Consider the following 12,923-nt stretch of genomic DNA (forward strand, 5'->3'; position numbering starts at 1 on the left):
TCTCTCTCTCTCACTCTCTCTCACTCTCTCTCACTCTCTCTCTCTCACTCTCTCTCACTCTCTCACTCTCTCTCACTCTCTCTCTCTCTCACTCTCTCTCTCTCTCTCGCTCCCTTCTCCTGGTTTTCTCCCTGCACTGCTCACCGCCCCTTTCCCTGCTACCCCAATTCTTGGTCTGCTCTTCTAGTATTATCTCTCCTCGAGTCTCATCCTGGATTCCATCCCCAGCATCTCCTTTGACCTGCACGAGTGATGTTGCACAACTGAATGAGTGAGGGAGGATGCCCATGTGCTGCATCCAGGGCTCTGTTCTCCAGGAAATTTCCCAAAGCCAGGCTGGGGGCTCATTGATTTGCTTCCAGCTCCTCTTCCTATTCTTTTTCACTGATCTTGTCCTGATTCTCCAAATGCGTGTGAAGTCAAGCAGCACTGTAGCTTGCTGATCTGCAGCTTTCCCAGTATTGACGCCTTGAAGTGGCCTGTGTTGGTATAGAAATGAAAGACTGACAGGGTTTGAAGGGAAGGCTGCAGCCAAACCGGGATTGACGGTGCAGGCATCTTGCATTCAAGTGTGCACCAGTTCCATTTTCTAATCTCAGCCGCATCTCTTGTATTTCGTGTGTATTTGCATACAGTTTGACCTGCGGCGGTGCTGCAAATGTTGTATGGGATGTCTTCTGTGTAATTTTGTTTTATGAAAAAGGACTTCAATGCATAGTGGGACAATGAGCAGACTTACACATCCAAGTGGTCTTTCACTTTGGAAATGATTGTTTTTACCGACCTGTGAAATACGTACTTGAAATGTTGCAGATGGAACATTAATACCATGTAAGCTAGAAGTCTATTAGTCACCTTGTTTTCGCAAATGTAAATTGGTAATGAAGCAGAAGAACTTGCAGTACTCGATGGTTGCAGCAGATTGTTAGTCAGTCCCCAGTTGACAGATTGACTCTCGTCTGCATATAAGTTGCAACCGAAATCTTGTGATAGTACTGGGGGCAAAAATAATTTTGGGTTGGATTTATCGGTTGTTCCCAGCACATGTTGGTTCAATCCATTTGCTGTTCCTGTGCAGTTTTGAATTATTTGTTTTCCTCCTGGGTTCATCTTTTGTTGGCAAGAGCACATGGTGATCCTTGAGGTGCATTAAGAGCTCCAAGTTTTGAGTTTTTCATCAATGCTGGCAATCTGTTCCACAAACTTCCACTGTTTTCCTTTAAAATAGAAATATCTCCTTTTGTTTCCTATTTACTTTGTTGCCATCAAAGAGTAAATCTGACTGTCTGTGGTGAAGCCGAGCATGCTACCGCTGTCCTTTTCGACACACCACGTCCTTCAGTCCACATGTAGAGCACACTGCAAGACCTTCAAAGTGTGGGGAATTTATTGATGATTTATAGAGAAGAGTTATAAAATTTATCTGCAGGTGAAAAGCACAACTTTGAGGACATTGTATCATATTGGTGAATAAATAACTGTCAAAGCATGTAGTCAGGCTAAAACCACTTGGCACCTGTCCATAGTCAGATGGATTCTAGCTATGGCGACATATGTATTTTACCCTGTTGAAAATCATTTGGGCGCTGAGTGGTAAAGTTGTTCATGTATGTTTTCAATTTTGCAGCAAATGAAGAGAATGTGAAAAGAAACGATTTGAGCCAGCGGTGTGAATCTGAAACTATTTCTTCTTCACCTGATCATCTGACGTTAAGGTAAAATTTTCATCCTCTTTGAGGTGCTTTCACTGCTGCTTCATGGTAAAATATTAGTTAACTTACTGTGTTGACAGGTTTGAAAAACCTCAAATCTAGAATGGCAGGGAGCTTTGAACTTGGGCATAACCAAAAAAAAATTCATGTCTTTTGTAACTATTTCTCCAAATAACCTTGGAATTATTTCTGAAATATGATTATTGTTTGGACTTGGATGGAAAGAAAACAAATATTTGTAAGGTTAAAGGAATGCTTTGAGTGTGACAGCAGTGGCCAACTGTTTTGGGACAACATAAATGCCTCTTACTTCATGGACAGAAAATTGAGAGAAAAGGCCTCTGCGTGGACAACAGCAATAACGATCTGAAGTGTGGACTCCAACAAAATTTTAAATACTACACGTTTCACCAAGAAATTGCCCCTCAGATTTTGGGATAGATATCAGGCAGAGGTTAATGGGGAGGGGTTATTGGGTTGGTGGAGTGAAAAAGAATAAGCACGTCTTCACTTCTTTGAGTTGGATTATTATGGTTGGTGAGGCTATAATTTTCTATTTGGTTCTTTGCCCTGAGTGCCCTCACTCTTGGTGATATTGTCTCAGACACAGTGTGTGGAAGTATGAATTGTTAAGGCTAAACTGTATTTCGTTACACACTACAATATTGAATGTAGGCATTTAGGAATGAGTACTGTTTTAGTGTTATTTTCTCCTGTGAAGTACCCAACTGGACAGTGTTCCTTTCAGAATTAATGCTGTTGTTTATTTTGCAAGTTATTTCAGCAGCTAACGCACAGCAATGTTTACATTGTTTTTCTCAGCAAGAAATGTCTGGAGGAACCCAACTTCTGTCATTGATTTCTGTGGAAAGCTATGATTTACTTAGAGTGACAATTTTCCTCAAGGGGTTGGGATAGAACAGTGAGGGAATAATATTTCAGTAGTTCAGAACATTGGTCAGATGTCATTCAGTTTTGAATACTGAACTGATGCTGGCTTTTGAACAGATGTGACATAGTTGTACCAAGAAAGTGGTGCCAGGTCTGAAGGATTATTTATAAGATTGTTGCATTTCTTTACCTGTTGAAGGATGAAAATATATTCAAAGCACTGATATTTACTGAGGCATGCTCTTGGACTGGAGTAGAAATTGTGACAGTTTCTGTGTACCCAGGAAATTTAAAAGGTAGGCTTATTGGTGGAGTGGGCAGCTGACATATCACAGAATTGAGCCAACAGTCATTAGAAGGAAGGTTGGTGATTGTGGAGGGATTGGCGTCTGAGTGGAGACTTGGCAGGTTGGGAGGGAAAAGGACATGAGGAGTTGGACAAGTTGTAATGACAAGGGATGAGGTGTTGGATTAGTTAAATCCTCCTAGCTCTCAAACAGTGCTGGAAAGGCACTCTCTTCATGGTGCTATCTTTTACCTGTCAGGTTTCTAACTGAGGACAGAAGATGTTCATAAGTAGAAATGTCACAAAATAATCTGCATGTCGCCTCCTTTTTAAAGGACTGATTTAACTCCTGAGCATCTTTTGTTCTGCAGCCATTGAAACTGGGTCGAAGTCAGCAGGTTTGAGCTGAGTTATGTTTAGGCTTGAGTTTTTTTAACACTTCATACACAGTAGATCTTGGGGCTTAAAACCATTTCTACTGAATCACAAAAAAACCCACCATCAGTAAGTCAGGCCCTGGGTCTATTTTGACTCTGGAAAAGAAATAATAACTTCTCCCCTTTAATCCAATTCCTTTTTTGAAAGTTAGCATCATGTTACCTTCACCAGTTTATTCCAGATATTACCAGATAGGAAGAATTTAACTTTGAGTACTTTGAATGATTCGGCAGGCTCAAGAAATTCCTTCCCCTGATGGGTGGGGTGAGGGTGATAATGCAGAACAGGGAAATGGAGTTGAGGTATGTTTTGGCCACTGGTCTGATTGAATGGTGGGACAGCTATATAAGTGCAGAGTAATCTTGGGTCTTTATAATCAATCCATGATAAAGCAGGGATGGTCACTTGTCTGTTGTTTGCCTGTCTTTGTATTGTCACAAAACTCTTCTCTGCACACGTCTGCAGCTTTGCGTTTCCCAGGCCACTCTCACTTAACCCTCACAACAGCAGCAGTGTTCACAATAGTGTTGGGTTCCGTGAGCACCATTTCTTGTTCTGAGCCTTGGCAACCAAAGCTGCATGACATCAAATGTTTTTTTTTTCTCTGCTGCAGTTTCTGAAGACTGAACTCATTGAAGATTTGGGCTCTGTTTTTCCCTACTGTCTTTGAAAAGAGCACTCCCTTCTCTGACTCTCCGCCCACTCACACTAGAAGTTATGAAGTCTGAGAGGTGACATTTTGAAGTCACCATTTGATGTGGTATTTAGTCTCTCTGAAGGTTCAATGCTGATCTACAATTCTGCACACCTGCTGACACTTGAAAGGGAACACTGATCTTTTAAATGTCATAACTGAAGTTTTCCACTTCCCACGCACACTACTTTCAAGTTAGCTGGGAAGTCTGCTTCCCAATTCCAGTGAAGGTGCCAATGAACGCATCCTACGAACTGTGGCATAGTCTAGGTTGGGCGGAGTTGGTCAGTTTAATTTTAGCATCTCAGTTGTGTTTTGTTTGAGACGTGTGTTAGTCTGTTCCAACATAGTCCCAATTTTGAATTGGCCTCAGAACCTCTTGGATTGGGGAAGAGGTAGCATTTAGCAAAGCTGTCCAGTGACATATTTGAGGGCTCTGAGTGCTGGCTCTGACTTATTTGGCCAGTGAATTGGCTGTTACTGTGGGCTAGATTTTACTTTGAAACCGTTTCCCCACTGGAGTTTGTGACACCCCTGCGTGCACACCTGATCTGTGGATTCCTTAGAGAAACATTCCAACTGGTACTTCAATGCTGAGATCCTTGTTTGAATGAGGATGGGCTGTTATGGTAGTATGCCTACCTCCCCAATTTCTCATCTCGAGAAGAGAGGGACAGCCAGTTTCTTTTTGCCAAGGTTCCGAACACAAAATAGAGGATCCGTGCTATTGTTGGCCAATACTTTGGAGACTTGAACAACCTGCAGTGAGCACCTCTGCGCACCAGAGAAGTACCATCAGTGGTGCCTTTGCAAGACCCCGAAAAAATCCAGCGTCAGTGAAGGCAGTCCAACAGCAGTGGATTGAGGTCAGATCTATTCACTCAAAACCAACCCTGCTAGGCAGGGCATGTTGTTTGTCCATCTTTCACTGGGCTCCCAAAAGAATTGCTCTGCTCACAAATTGGTTGAGGCTGAAGACTTCCAAGGAAGACCACTTTAGAAGTGTCCCCACAATGTCCCTGACCAAGTCAAACATCATGCCGATTCATGGGGTCACATCATTTGTAAACGACCGAAATGGAGAGGCTCACTTGGGAAGGCACTGAGAGACTTGGTTGAGGTATCGGAAAGCGTATGCTCAAATCTCCCAACAATGCCCATCTTCTCGATGCTTCAAGGGACCACATGTGGCAGAGTTTGCAGATTGCCGTTTGGACTTAGCAGCCTCTCAAGGCTTACTGAGATGCTGGAAGCAAGATCTTCTCAGTCCTGAGACACTCCTGAAGATAGAAGAGCCCAACGCAAGGTGTTCACAGGAGGGCATGTCTTGGAGTGGAGTGCAGCTGTGAGGACACTGAATAAGTAAAAATGCATTGATTATTTAAGTGACCTTAAATTAACACCCGTAAATCTGGAGGTTACAGCAAAATACTCCCACAGGAATGAGCAGTGTGGTATTTGTGAAGAGCGATTAAGTGGGAATTGGAGTGAATTTCATGTGCTTGCTCTTTCTGGCTTGCGTTCACTTGGCCTTTCTCTCAGAATGGTGTTGAAATGAAAGTGCTGTGAATGTTTCTGTTTGACTGAAGCTTTTATCTTCCAGCTCAGTTGGATCCTGCAGATATGTTGCAAAAATATAGGACAGCAATATTCTATCTAACAAAGCTTCCTGCTTCGTATAAAGGTGTAAAAATGTCAGTGATTACTTTTGAGCAATTCATTCATTTTTTTCCTTATGGTAATGAGAAATATTATTTCATAAATTCTTTCTCTTAGTGCTGCTGATTCCCATTTTTCAATTTGGCTTCCTAAGCAACGAGGTTATTTCATGACACAGTTAGCAGAATAACTAATTCTGCTTTACTTTAAGAAAATAATTTAATGGAAAAAGACCAGCTTCTCATGGTTTAGGAAGCTGGCTAAAATGTGACTCTGCTGCTTGATAATATTGTGGGTGTATATTCCAGCAACTCCTTCAGTTAAAAAGACCTCAGGGCAGTTTCTGTTTTAATGGCTGCATTAATTCAGGGTAAAGATGAGATGTCAAAAACAAATATTGCCTTTGCAGTCAATGTATTACTTATATCGTTGCGAACTATGTAGCTAAAGCAGTGTGGGAGCCAAATTACGCTGTTGCCCTTATCTCTGGCAGACGCTTTGAAACAATGAAATGCAATTGTGGGAGTATTGTGAGAGCATTAACTGTATTAACAGTCAATTGTAATAAGAGCCATCTCAAACTCTGTCCTGCAGCAAGTCACACTATATTAGACATGCATACTTTGTAACTTGTGGATATTCAGCATGTTATTTAAGTTTTGAGTTGTAGCAACCACGAAATTTGAAGTGGTGTTCATTCAGTATTTTTGTGGGTGATGGAAACATAACCAAGTCTGAAAAGCCTAGGGCCAAACGTTGAGCCCCGATGCAATTTGACAGAGGTGCCCAGTGCACTCATCACCCTGTGCAGTTCTGCCCGATATTGGGGTGCAGCAGGGCCATGTGCCCTCAGGAAACAGAGTGCTAACTCTGCTTGAAGGCCTATTAAAGTTCATTGTCTGTGGTGAACCAGAATTTTCTACATGGCCTAACCTCCTCTGCTCACTGAGGAAGTGATACACCTCCTCGTAAGCTTTCTTTCAGGCCTTGAATTTGATTGTCGTGCTGAATTTCGGACCTTGCTGAATTTGAGAATGTAAATGCGGACTTCATTGCTCCAAAAGGTCACCATCTAGCTTGCCTCGTGCTGTTGGAGTACTTTGCTGGCCTGCTGAAAAGCTGTGATTGTTTGTTTTGAGCTATTGTGGCACTAAAGTGATTTTCTGTGGGAACCCATGCTCTCAAGTTGGGTGACCATTTACTGCCCATGTCTATGTTAAAACTTGTTGGTAGGGGAGGACCCTGTAGTCAGCCCGCCTTTTTCCCAGTTCAGTTGATGGCAGGCAGGCATATGGGTGACCACCTGAGGGTCGTGTGCTGCTGTTACTGTTGCATGTGGTCACTCATCATGGCATGGTCTACTTGCAGTCTTCCTGAGGGCCATGTTCTCCAGGCTGTTAGTGCCTGACTGACCATATCATCCTGGGAAGGAAAGTGGAGGCAAGATGCCTGCTGAAAGTCTTTTCTCTCAACTGATGTTTAATTCCCTTCTCCCTCTGCACCCCTCTGCCCAAAACCTTTGGACCACCTTCCTGCCATTGCTCACCAAGGCCTGGGTCCCTCAGTCAGCCTGGGCCTGGGTAGGTTCATTGCTTGCAGCAGCCAGGCCTCCCTGATGGCGCTGCTGAGCAATGAAGGCTCTGAATAGGCAAGACCTCCACCTTCTGTGTACAGTTCAGGGTTGCCAGACAGTTGGAAGGACGTGATTGCACTGCAGAGGGCACAGAGGAAGTACACAGGGTGTTGCTGAGGATGAAAAGTCTCAATTCTAAGGAGAAGTTGGATAGGCTGAGTTTGTTTTCTTTGGAGCAGAGGGGGCTGAGGAAAATCTGATTTATGGATACAACATTGTGAGAGGTATAGACAGAGGCTGTAGCTTTGAGGTGAGGAGCAAGCGATTTAGAGGAAAACTGAATTTTTTTTACCAGAGGCTAGGAGAAATATGCAGTGTGCTGCCTGAGAGAGTGCTGGAGACAGATACACACACTCACCACAACTAAGAAGGATTTAATGCTTCTTAAAATGCCCAGCTTCAGTTGGCTATGGACCAAGTGCAGGTCAAATGGGATTAATATAGTTTGCTAGGTAAAATTGAGGACTGCAGATGCTGGAGATCAGAGCCAAGATTAGAGTGGTGCTGGAAAAGCACAGCAGGTCAGGCAGCATCCAAGGATCAGGAAAATTGAAGTTTCGGGCAAAAGCCCTTCCTCATTCCTGATGAAGGGCTTTTGCCCGAAACGTTGATTTTCTTGCTCCTCAGATGCTGCCTGAACTGCTGTGCTTTTCCAGCACCACTCTAATCTTAATGTAGTTTGGTGTTTGTTGGTCAGCAGTGGCATGGTGGGCTGAAGGGCCTGTTGCTACGCTGTCTGACTCTGACTCTGACTCTGATCCTGGAGTCCTTGCTCCCAGGAAGGCCCTGCAACTCTGCTCAGTCAAATGCTTCATTGGCACCTTAATGTGGCACGCCTTGTGGAAGTTAGGCAAGGCCAGCTGTCCAGTTGCCTGCTTGCTTTCTCTTCCACAGTGCGCAGTTTCCTCCTCAACCAGAGTGCTCCAAATTGGTGCAAAACATACAGAACAGGCACTTCTCTGAAAGTCAAGGGCAAATTGCAGAGCAAATGTTTACATTGTGCAACAAGGTCAGTTGTTAGAGTGAAGCACCTATAAAAAGCAGACATAGTGAGATAACAAAACTAACTAGAATACAGCTTGAGCAATTGGAAGTTCTCCTGTGTGAACGTGTGTCAGATGGGCTATGGCCAGTGTGGTTATTAGTGTTTGCAGAGTTTGTGATACATTCACTCAAATTCAAGAAGCTGCCATAATTCCTCCTAACGGCGTCACGGGAGCAGGGAACTTGGTAGCAGGTGGTGTGGGGCTTGGTATGAATAAATAATGATCAAAACACACAACTTTGTCTCGAGGCTGCAGGTAATCACCTAAACTCTCAGTGGACCACCCTTTCAACATCAGCCACAAAGGTGCTTGTAAAGATGTCACAATTCACATTGCAACAAAATGGGAAAATGAATTTAACTGTCATGAAAAAATCTTGTCCCAGATTTTAAAAGATTTCCCTTAGCACTGCAGCAGTTGAGCAATAACTACTGAAGCCATCATCAGCCATAGGTGTCAGTCCTGACTGGAACACATTTCAAACTGGAGACATTTTCACTTCCATTGATTTGGAACATAAACATCTTTGTCTATCAAAGTTAATATCCATCAACGGTCAGAGGTCTCTTTGTTTATCCAGTAAGGTTCCGTGGCCATGGCAGTGACATGCTATTTCCTTCGAAGTGTCTATTCCGTGATGCAGGGGACGACCAACACTAATTTGGTTCTGCAGCATGAGTCATTAGTTGCTGATGATCAAAGACTCTCTTAAATGCAGAACATTTCTTCTAAGTATAGAAGTGTGCAGGGAGCATGTTGCTGAGAGAAAAATGCAGCACCAACAGATCAAAAATTTCATGTGGAGCGTTATTTAATTATTGGAGACATTATCAGAACAGGAATAAGAAAGACTTCATCCTATCATTTTCAAATCGATTGGATAAGTATTCATAAAGCAGTAGTTTAAAAGGATTGGAAAAAGAGAATCACATTCACGTAGTCATGATTTGGAGGTGCTAGTGTTGGACTAGGGGAACACCTTCCCTACCCTCCACTTCTTGCCTTTAAACAACCATCAAACCTCAAACAGATCATTGTTCGCAGCAAACTGCCTGGCCTTCAGGATAACGCCATACAACCCTGTCATGGCAGACGCTGCAAGACATGTCAGAGTGTTGACATGCATACCACCATTACCCGTAGGAACACCACCCACCATGTATGCGGCAGGTAGTCATGTGACTCTGCTAACATTGTCTATCTCATACGCTGCAGACAAGAATGCTCCGAGGCATGGTGGCACCAAGCAGAGGCCATGGTAACGGGTGAATGGACATCACACAATAATTGCCAGGCAGGAGTGTTCCCCTCAATTTGGAGAACATCTCAGCAGTCCAGGACGTTCAACTTTGGAACTGCAGGTGATCGTCCTCCAAGGCGGACTTCCGGACAGGCAATAATGCAAAGTGGCTGAGTAGAGGCTGATAGCCAATTTCAGTACCCATGGGCATGTCCTCAACCAGGACCTTGGAATCGTGGACCCCAATGCGACACACAGATACGCACAGACACATACGCCCTCACAGGTACACACACTCAGTCTCAGACACGCGCGCGCGCACACACACACATTTGTGGTATGAGTTTGTACTTAGAGAATTATATTTTATTTTGCTCAAAAACTACATGAATCCATGTAAGATTCTGTAAATGCCTTTTTAGATTAGAATCAGTCTGAACATTGGGGCACAGACAACCTCACACAGGGCACCTTACACCTTCAATGCATTATCTGAGCTGACATGGCACCTATTATTAAAGTTCACTTGAGAATGTAGCTTTTAAAAACAAGTTCTGGGATTTACATATGAAAGAACTGAAACCAACATGGTCATTCTAAAAGATGAGAATATTAACCAACAATCCAGGTCTTTTTCAATATTTAACTTCAGTTACATCACACTGTAAACTTTTGTTATAAATTCTGTGTCTTACAATCTTGTACTCCACAATCACTGATGAAGGAGCAGCACTCCAAACTGAGTGCTTCCAAATAAACCTGTTGGGCTATAATCTGGTGTTGTGTGATTTTTAACTTTGCACATTCAAATAGGTAACTTTGAGTTGCAGTATAGACAAGTAGACCACATGGTTTCCTTTTCTGCTGTTGTTTCCATGAGAAAAATCGCAGACCATGTTTACATGTTGTCGCTATGATGTAGCTGCACTAAAGCTCAATTCCGGTTTCACTAATTACGGTGCCATAATGAACATTTCCCAAGATAAAGCGGGCTTCCTGTCGCTCATAAAGCAATCTAGTTGCTCTGATGGCTAGGAACACACTGCTATCCTAACTGACAATGTTTAGATTATTAACCTCAGCACTGAATGATCCATGTCCCTTAACAGGTAAAGCCATGGGAAACAAATGGGAATGTACTGAAATTAGGAGGAGATGTGATGGAGTGTTATGAAAATATATGGCTCAAATAAACTGAATCCTTCTTCCCTTCATCAAAAGGAGAGTTTGCTAGCTATCTTTTCTGTTGGAAGAATTATCCCTTTTCTGCTTCTCGTTAATAGCTTCAGAAGTCCAACCTCAGCCGAGAACCTCAAGTTGAAAGAATGCTGTTTTGGTGATGCAATCACGTTGGCACATCGGGTTGCTGTTGTTGTAATGCTGGGGACGAGTAAGTGTTCACTGTCATCTGGGACAACAATCTGTTATTGAACAAATCAGAGTTTTTTTTACTATTTTATGAGCAACAGGAACAACACAGCTTCTCAGGAAGTGAGCAACCTGGACACCGAGAGCTATGCAGAAATGTAGATGTTAGTTCACTCACTCGTGTGCGTATTCATTGTTCACATGACGCATTGTGTCTTTCATGGGAAGCTTCTCACCTCAAAAGCCACTTTCACACAACACAGCAGTGACTTTGCATCCTTCCTGCAGCGTAAGGCCATGCATACCAAATGCCAAAATCACTTCAAGTTACATTTCTGTCAGAAAAATGCCATCGTGAGGATTTAGGAGTTGATTTTAAATATTATTTATGCCTGCTGCGTGTAAAGAAGATAATAACAAACTCACGCGAACTCGCCAAATCTATGGGGATCCTTTGTAAAAACTAATGTGTTTATTGCCCATCCCTCATTGCCCTTGAAGTGGTGATGGTGGTGAGCTACCATGTTTAAATGCTGCAGACCATGTGGTGCAGGTACACTGACCGAGCTGTTAGGAAGGGAGTTCAGGATTTTGACTCCGTAATAGCGAAGGAATGATGACCTAGTACCAAGTTGGTACAGTGTGGGGCTTGGAATGGAGTTTCCACCACACTTGGTGTGGTGTTCCTGTGCTCCTGCTGCCCTTGTCCTTCGTGGTGCCAGAGATCCTGGGTTTGGAAGGTGCTGTCGAAGGAGCCTTGGTGAGTTACTGCGATACAACTTGCAATGCTATCCATTACTGCTATTGAGTGTTGATGGTGATGGGACTGAATGTTGAATTTGGTGAATAGGGTAGTCATCAAGCTACTTGATTGTTGTTGGAGTTGCCCCCATCCAGGCAAGTGGAGAATAGTCCAGTATGCTGCTGACTTGAGCATTGCTGATGATTCCGAGTAGACTGATAAAGCAGTTATTGGTCAGGTTGAATATGTATAAATACATAAGAACTAGGAGCTGGAAATTCAGCTCCTTGGGCCTGTTCTATTATTTGATACAACCATGGTTGATCTCATCTCAGTCCCATTTCAACTTTCTTGCCTGCACTCCATAACATTTCAACCCATTGAGTTAAAAACCTGTTTATCTCCTCGTTAGAATTACTCCAAATTCCAGCATCAACTGCACTCTGGAATTCTAACAGATTTATGCCATTTTGGCAGAAGTAGTTTCTCCTCATCTGTGTTTTACATCTGCTGCCTTTTTCCTAAAACACTTGACCATAAGTTATAGGAACAGAATTGGGCCCATCAAGTCTGCTCTGCCATTTCATCCTGGCTAATACAATTCCTCAACCGCATTCTTCTGCCTTCTCCCTGTAACCCTTGATCCTCTGACCAATTAAGAACCTATCTATCTCTGTCTTAAGTACATTCAATGATTTAGCCTCCACAGCATGCTGCGGCAACAAACTCTCCAGGTTCACCACCCTCTGGCTGGAGAAACTGGTTTACATCTCAGGAGTGGTGCTGGGTCCGCTACTTTTTGTCATTTATGTAAATAATTTGGATGTGAGCATTACGGGTGCAGTTAGTAAGTTTGCAGATGACACCAAAATTGGAAGTGTAGTGGACACTGAAGAAGGTTACCTTCAAGTACAATGGGATCTTGATCAGATGGGCCAATGAGCTGAGGAGTGGCAGATGGAGTTTAATTTAGATAAATGCGAGGTGTTGCATTTTGGGAAAGCAAATGTTAGTAGGACTTGTACATTTAGTGGTAAGGTCCAAGGGATGTGCAGGTTCATAGCTCCTTTAAAGTAGATTCACAGGGAGATAGGTTGATGGTGTTTGGTATGCTTTCCTTTATTGGTCAGAGTATTGAGTATAGGAGTTGGGAGGTCATGTTGCAGCTATACAGGACATTGGTTAGGCCTCTCTTGGAATATTGCGTGCAATTC

At 43.1% G+C, this 12,923-nt stretch overlaps 1 protein-coding gene across 11 annotated transcripts in view; it reads left to right on the forward strand.

The window, feature by feature from the left end:
* LOC122553704 (alpha-(1,6)-fucosyltransferase) overlaps positions 1 to 12,923 on the forward strand; it is a 747,121-nt gene that overhangs the window by 243,108 nt on the left and 491,090 nt on the right. For 10 of the 11 annotated variants that reach the window (XR_006312793.1, XM_043697917.1, XM_043697905.1 and 7 more), the window contains one exon: positions 1,628 to 1,715. The exons of the other annotated variant lie outside the window; for it this stretch is intronic. The gene's annotated coding sequence lies outside the window, so the exon portion shown is untranslated. The remainder of the gene's footprint in view (positions 1 to 1,627; positions 1,716 to 12,923) is intronic. 11 annotated transcript variants of the gene reach the window in all.

Source organism: Chiloscyllium plagiosum, chromosome 10 (assembly GCF_004010195.1).
Source record: "Chiloscyllium plagiosum isolate BGI_BamShark_2017 chromosome 10, ASM401019v2, whole genome shotgun sequence".
NCBI lineage: Eukaryota > Metazoa > Chordata > Chondrichthyes > Orectolobiformes > Hemiscylliidae > Chiloscyllium > Chiloscyllium plagiosum.